Here is a 7,427-nt window from a genome sequence, read left to right as displayed (position 1 = left end):
ACAGTGATGTTGGATCAAGGGTTGGACTTGATGATCTTGGAGGTCTTTTCCAACCCAGTTGATTCTATGATTCTATGCTGTGCTCAGTGACACATCTGTGATAACATGGCAGCTCTGGGGCAGGCTGAGAAGCAGCTTCCTGAGCCAGCTTGGTTCTGCCCAGGGTGTGGTTCCCTCTTCCCATGCCCCAAACAGGACTCTGGTGAAAGGACCCTCTGACAAGCTCTTCTAAGCATCCAGCTCAATGTGCAGCTTCCCCTTCTCCAGCACCACCCCAGGGCCAGCTGCCCCATCCCTGCCAGCTGCTCCATCCTTAAAAAGGATGGCAGCTGGGAGTTTTTACACCTAATTCAGACCTGGCCCAAGCCTGCTGGGCATCCCATGCTGCTGTTGGTGGAGGGAAAACCCATTGCTGGGGGATGACAAGAGTTATTTTTCTCCTCATATTTGCAACTACCTCCATTGGCTGTGACAAATATTGGCAAGCTTTAAAAACTAGTAGGGCAGCCACATCCCTGCATTTACACCCCTTTCTCCAGCCCATTGCCAGTCAGGGCATGGCCATCATCATTCTCTGTCTGCAAAAGGATGATGGTGCATCCTGAAACAGAGCATGAGGGGCAGAAAGCAAAGGACGAGACCAAGGGCAGCACCAGAGGGCAACCACACCAGAGTGTCCAGGGGCTTTTGTGACAAGATGAATGTCCAGCAGTGAGAGCCCCATTTGGGGAACATCAGGGACATCTCTCTCTGCAACAACCATAAGACTGAACCAGTCCTCCAAGAGGAGTGATGAGTGATGAGTGAGGATTAATACCTGGGATGCCTGAACACAGCTCTCCTCGCTGGGTCACACACCTTCCCTGCCCATGGTATCAGCCAACACACAGGAGTTTTCACAGTCCCTTCCACCTGCATGCTGCTGCCATGATCAGGGAGTTGCAGAAGTCAGAGCAGATCTGTCACATCCCACACTCTGATCCCACTCTGCTGGTTTTGGTACTTTTTAGTGCTGCTTCTTTTGCTCCAGCCTGAGACGTTTCTATAGCCACATACATCTCACTGTCTGGATTTTCAGGTTTTCTCCTGTTCTTCTTAATTTAGTCCTATTCCTCCCATTGCATATCAACCCTCTTACCCTGTCCTTCGTGGGTCTGCAGGTAGTTACTGAACCCCTCATCTGGCTTGGGCACTCTGAACTTCACATAGATCTTCAGAAATTATTTGCTGGGAGTCAGTATCTCTCCTTTTTTCTTTTCCCTTCTTTCCCCCAACATTTTCCACTCTTCTTCCTACATCTTTGGTCACAGGAATTTTCACTGTCCCCTGGTCCCTTGTTTCCCTGGGGTGGGTGCACCCACCAGATGTCGTCCTGCTAGTCTCAAAGCTGCTCACTAATTTGCTTTTCCTAGGTGACAAACACAGGACATGTTTCACCTAAAGCTCTGCTGCTGGTGGCATCTGTCCTGTCCTTGGGTTGGGATTTGGGAGGCAGAAGGAAAATGACATACCTGGTAGGAGCACCAAGGTGACTCCTGGTTGCCACAGCGAGGCTGCTGCTTGCATGGCACAGGGACAATTCCTACAGGGGAAAGCAGCGTGCTGGATTTTTAGTCTCCCAAAAGACAGAGGCTTATTGCAGAGTGAAATATCATCAGGGTAATGGTAGGAGACCTGAAGCAAATCCCTGCCATTAATAGGATTGGGCCATCTTCAGCAGGTCTTACTTGCAAAGGCAGATCGTGCCAAAACGAAGCTGGCTCGAGAGCCCACAGGCTCCCAGCGGGCAAGCCCACAGTCAGCCCTCTGATAGCAAAGCCCTCTCCTTCCTCTGTAATCCAAGGAAAAGAGACATCAAAGGGAAAGCACATACATCCTGGGACCACTCGGGAAGCCAAGGGCAAACAGAGCCTGCAGTCCACTGCTAGAAAGGGGAAGAGGCAGCCTGGCATGTACCAGTGCCTGTGGAAGGGCACCTGGAGGAAAGTGATGGTCCCAAAGGCAACACACTGCTCTTTGCGGAGGTGATGCATGGAGGTTGCATAGCCATACCTCTGTGTTCTCTTTACCTTCTTGTTCACTCTTGTTCTCTGCCATGTGAAAAGCAAGCCTCATACTCTGGGCCTCCCCTCCCTTTCCCTGGTTTTAATTAAGGACCTTTCCTGCCCCATTCTGGTCACAAGCTTTCTCTGATGTCTGCCCAAAGGCCCTCCTTCTCAGGACACTTCCCTGATGGCTTTTTCACCTCTTTGCATCTCAAGAAATTGAAGGAGTAGGAAGTCTGGAGTCAGCCTGTGCTGGAAAAGGGGTTATCGTGAGAGGAGGAGGATGCTGAGCCCCTCCACATCCCTGATGGAGTAGCCTGTCTCCCAGCACAGGGCAGAGCAGGTAGAAGAGGAGGTGGATATGCTCCTGCTGCCAGTGTCCCACTAGAAACATCCTGTTTCCATGTTGAAATGTCCTTGTAGAAGAAAAGATTTCATCAACACACCCTGCTACAACCACACACAGAATTACATCCACCTGGCCCAGACCTGTGCTGGGTAGGGGTCACAAACCCCTACACGTCTCCTGGTTCCAGGGGATGAGGAGGGACAGCTGGTTTGCACGGAAGCATCCCGCCATGCCATGCCGCCCTGCAGGCTCCAAGCCACCCGCAGCACCTGAGTGTACCTGGCAGCCAGCCGGCACCTGTGCCAGAGCCTGTGCTTGGCACGGCTGCCCTTCCCTAGGAAAGGCTCTGCCCGCTGCTGCTGGTCTGACGCCGGGACAGCACGCAGCACGCTGCTCCTGGCCATATGGCCTCCTCCTGCAGACCCTGCCTCAGCCGCCGGAACAGGCGCCCTAAATCCCCCATCCCAGCAAACACCGACAGCTCACTGCCACCATCACCATCTCAGGTAATCAAGCAGGGGGGGTTGGGTTCCTTTTGCTGCCACAGTCTGGCTTTTAATGCTCCACAGCAGGCAAAAGCAGCCCAGGGCTGGCCCCGCTGCCTCCCATTAGCTCTGGCAGACCTCCCCTTCACACACAGCTGTTTGCCCCAGTCCTGGAGACTCCCCCCATGGGGATGGCTGTTCTCATCCCTTCTCCGTTTCAGTGTGTTTCGCCCTAAATGATTGCAGTTTGAATCAGCCCCTTGCATGAGGGGTGGTCAGGGTTGAGAGCAGAGGGGGTGGGGAGGGGGAACGTAACCAGGGAAGCCACCACAGTGCTGGGTAAGCTGGGCTGTGCATCACTGCCTCCAAGTGCTTATAGGGCCTTTTAATTCTTGAAAAACTGGTGGAAACTTGCTTTAAACAAGAAAGCAGAGGATGCTCAGGCTCTACCCAGGATAGTGGCAAGGACGAGCTGCACAAGCCCATTGTGGAAGGGAGATCTGAGGCTGGGCTGCTCCCACTCTGCCTGCAGGCACTGGTGAGGGGATAGTTTTGGATCCAACATCCTCCCGGATGCCCTGAAACTCAGATTTTTGTAAAGAGGGCTGCAAAGACCCCGCACCCATCCACAAAACAGTCTCCAGACTGTGCTGGCAAAACTCCTGGGACAGTGATATGATGGGTACTGAGTGTGTCTGCACAGGTGGAGCATTTACCAATACTGTCTCCAGTTTTAATCCTAGATGCAAAGTCCGTATGCAGCCAGCCTCGGGGTCACAGCTGATGCTTGTGGGCCCCTACGGCTGTATCTGGGGGCATGGCTGCCCTCTAAGAATGGCAGCTGAGGGAGTTCAGGCTGCCAGCCCAGATCCTGCTTGCCCATACTGCGGCATAAATTAAAAATAAGCCCTTGCTTTGAGCTGATTTCCTCACGATTCCTCTGGATGTCATTTGGATTCGAATCCATCCGCCTTTGGGAAGCTGGAAGCTTGCAAATCTCAACTTTTGAATGTTTGCAATTATGATGGTAATGGTAAAGGGACATATGCTTCTGTGTTCTCTATAAGCTGTTATGAGGCACAGTTGTTCTTTTACAGCCGTTTTACAGCCAGACCATCAAGCACAGGCAGGGGAATAAAACCCTTGTGCCCATTGGGCTGGAAATAGGTTGGATGGGAACTGCTCTGGGCTCAGCCACCACATCCCTGTGCCTCCCCCAGTGCATTCAACTTCCCCCTGCTTTAGTTTTCTGACACCAGTAGCCCAAGATCTCCTTTGGGTTCTCCAATCTGTTGAGCCCATGACAATATGTGGAGGGGAACAGCATGTTAGCCCATGTTAGCCCAGCACTTGACCCCAGAGATTCCTTATCCCAGTCCTAGACAATGGGTCCGAGAAAACTCAGAACTTCCCAGCGGGATGCTGATGGCCAAAGAAATTTCCCTGACAAATGCAAGGAGAGACTCTTCCGAAGCTCTAGCCGTGGCTGGAACATAACCAGCTTCAGTAGCTGAAGTTTTGGAGGGGAACAGGTTTCTCTGGTGTATCCTGGAGGATGGTGAGAGGTGCAAGGGATACCAGCACCCCATATACCCCGGGGACAGTGGAAGAAGGTCTGCCTCTCCTTTGCAGTCAGGCAGGGGACAGCATCACAGTGCGTGCTGAAAGCTTTTCCTGACAGCCTTCTTTCGCTTTCAGCTCTTCCCGGCTGATGTCGGGTGTTAGCTGCTGATTTACAAGCAGCAAAACCCACTGTGGCAGCACTCCTCAGCATATGAGCAGGAGGTGCCAGGGCCCTTTATCCCAGCACAGCCCTTCTGTGTGGAGCATCCACCCCACAGCAGCATCCTTTCCTCTGTTCACCCCTCAGCCCAGGGACCAGCTCATGACAATATGTCATGGTAAAAATCACTTTTTGGGGAAAATGTCTCTGGTTCCCTAGGAAGGACTCCCTGGGTAGCTTTGGGATTCCAAACACCCTCTGCTGGCTTTCCTCAGAAGCTGACTGCACCCCAAAATCTCTCACATTCAGGGAGGCTCCCATGGCTTTGCTTCACATTGCTGATGGCTCCCTCCTCCTCCTCAGGCAAGAGCCTGGCAGCTCTGCCAGGCTTGCACCCCCATGATCAGCAGGGATCTGGGTCTGTCGGGCTCTCTGGCTGTGACAGAGAAGATCTTCTCCAGATCACCGTGCCCTGCCAGAAACAATCTGTTTACAGTGTCAGCGCTCGGTGTATCCCTCCCCACTCGGTGTTGAACCGCCCGTATCCTATTTCTGCAAGCACAGAGACACCCTTCTGTAGTCCGGGTGGCATTGTCACTACAGGGAATATTTCCGTGACATCCTCCAGGGTTGGTGGGCAAAGCCTAACGAAGCTCTTCTCCCAAATTGCCGCTCCTAGAAGTGCCCGCGGATGTTGCAAGCACGTCCTTCGCTTTTTCTCCGGAGGTCCCTGCTGACCTGAATTTTCCTGCGGGTCCTGCCGCTGATCCCCAGGGACGCGAGAGTGTAGGTGCCGGGCTATAGGATTTCCCTCGCACAGCCCCCTCCCTTTGGGGATGCAGCTAGTGGCTGGGTCACTTATTTGACAAAGATGAGCTGACGGCTCAGCAGAGCTGCAGGCTGCAGCCCCTGGTGCCAGCACTGCACGGAGCCAGCCCCTGCCGGCCCTGCGCGCCGGGGACGTGCCGGGAGGGTGCTCCTCCGCACCATGCCCTTGGGTTTGGTTTCCTTCTGGGTTGGTGCACGCAGCTAACGCCTGCGAGCGCTCTTCCTCTCTCCTTCTCGCTCTCAGAGACCCTTTAAATCGGCTGCTTCACACTCAGTAAGCATCCCCCCCCCCTTAAAACCGTACCGTTTCTCCCAGGTCACGCCAGGCAATCACTTCCCAGCAAACTCACCGATTTTGGCCAGTTTTTCGCTCTGCTTGTTAACAGCCTGTTAAACCCTCGGAGCCCCCGGGGCGGCTCTGCTCGCACACACGTCGGGAGCAATCACCCGGTGCCTGGGAAACGATTGCTGGCATTACCTGGGCAGCAGCAAACTTTGCTTGCGCAGCTTCTCTCAAGGCCGATGCTGATGTTGGCTATTAGTGCTAACGACCCCCATGTCTGCAACTTCCAGGCGATGGGGCCTTTCATCAGGGAGCCCCTCCGAGATCCAGGGAAAGTTTGGCTTTTGGAGGAGCGCAGTTTTCTTCCGCCTCACTGGCTTTTTATCTCTTTCAGGAAGCTCTGGAGGCTACGAGCTACCTTACCTAATGGATCTCTATTAGATTGCGGCACTGGGGGCTGATCGGACATGCCCCGGGCTCCAGCTGCTCTCCCCATCCATGTTTTCAATGTCTTTGACTTTTGCCAGCCTCCAGATGGGAAGCGGCCGGGGGTCTGTAGGACTCAGGCTTGATGACTGGGGAAGGAATTTTTTATCCCCTAAATCCGTCTCCGAGCAAAGCACAGCAGTGTTTCAACAGTGCTGTGGGGGGAAGCTGTTTGTGCAAAGCTCCCGCCCGAAACATTGCACTGCCATGATGCACAGGCAGGATGATATCGGAGTGTTTCATCCCGTGAGAGACTCTCAGCCTGCCACTTGTGGTGTGGCAGGTAAGGCATGGGTCCTGGGGACAGGCTGGTCTGCGGGGCTTCAGTGTTGTCCTGGAGGTACCCGTCAGACGGAGCTGAGCCTCCCTGACCTGTTTAATCCCACCTCCATCATTACAATGTCTTTTTGTATCACTCCTTGCCTGGGGTCTGGGATCTCCTGTGCTGGCACTGTGCAGCACAAAGGCAGCCCCATTCTTCAGGTTAGAGCTCCAACAGGGCAAGAAAGAACAAGGCAGTATTCAGCTTCTCTCTCATTAAGCATGGAGGGAATTATATGCCCGAGAAGGCAGTGGTGATGCTGGATTTGCTGCCCTTCCCTGGTGCAGGATTCAGGACTGTCCAGAGACAATGAGGCTGCAGCCACAGCTCCCATGTGTCACATTGCCCCTTGCCCCAGCCACCCTTGTTCAGGCTGTACAACATGTTAGTGCTGGGCAAGGGGCCCGAGGGCACCTCAGTTTCCCCCACTGTGCTCCTGCTGGAATGGTCCCAGAGCAGGAAAAGCAAATCCTGCCCTTCCGGGGAGGGGAGCTCGGGCAGTGAGGATGAATACCACCTTTATGTGTGGCCTCCGCCAGAGACCAGAGTGGTGGCTGCACATCACCCAGAGAGGTCTGGACTTTGAAGCCCAAACACGGGGCCAGCTAGTGGCTGGCTAAAAATCGTCGCAGCTCTGGGGAGGATGAGTTCCTAAGAGTGCCCCAGTAGCCCCCCGCATTGCTCATCCGGCAGCCCCCAGTGCACAACTCCCCTTGGGAGATGCTCTGATGTTCACAAGGGACTGGGACTGTTGCTTTCCCCCCTTCCCTGCGTGTCCCCTAGCTGTGGGGCTGCAGGAGAGCACCCCACCACCCCGGGGGCTCTGTCACCCCAGCATACATCCCTCCTGCACCCTGAAGTGCCAGCCTGCGGCCTCGCAGCCCCCGCCCAGGCGAGTGGGGATCC

Source organism: Manacus vitellinus, unplaced genomic scaffold (assembly GCF_001715985.3).
Source record: "Manacus vitellinus isolate BGI_N305 unplaced genomic scaffold, ASM171598v3 scaffold_5_pilon, whole genome shotgun sequence".
NCBI classification, from domain to species: Eukaryota; Metazoa; Chordata; class Aves; order Passeriformes; family Pipridae; genus Manacus; species Manacus vitellinus.
The sequence above is the reverse complement of the archived record's forward strand: the minus strand, read 5'-3'. Positions refer to the sequence as shown.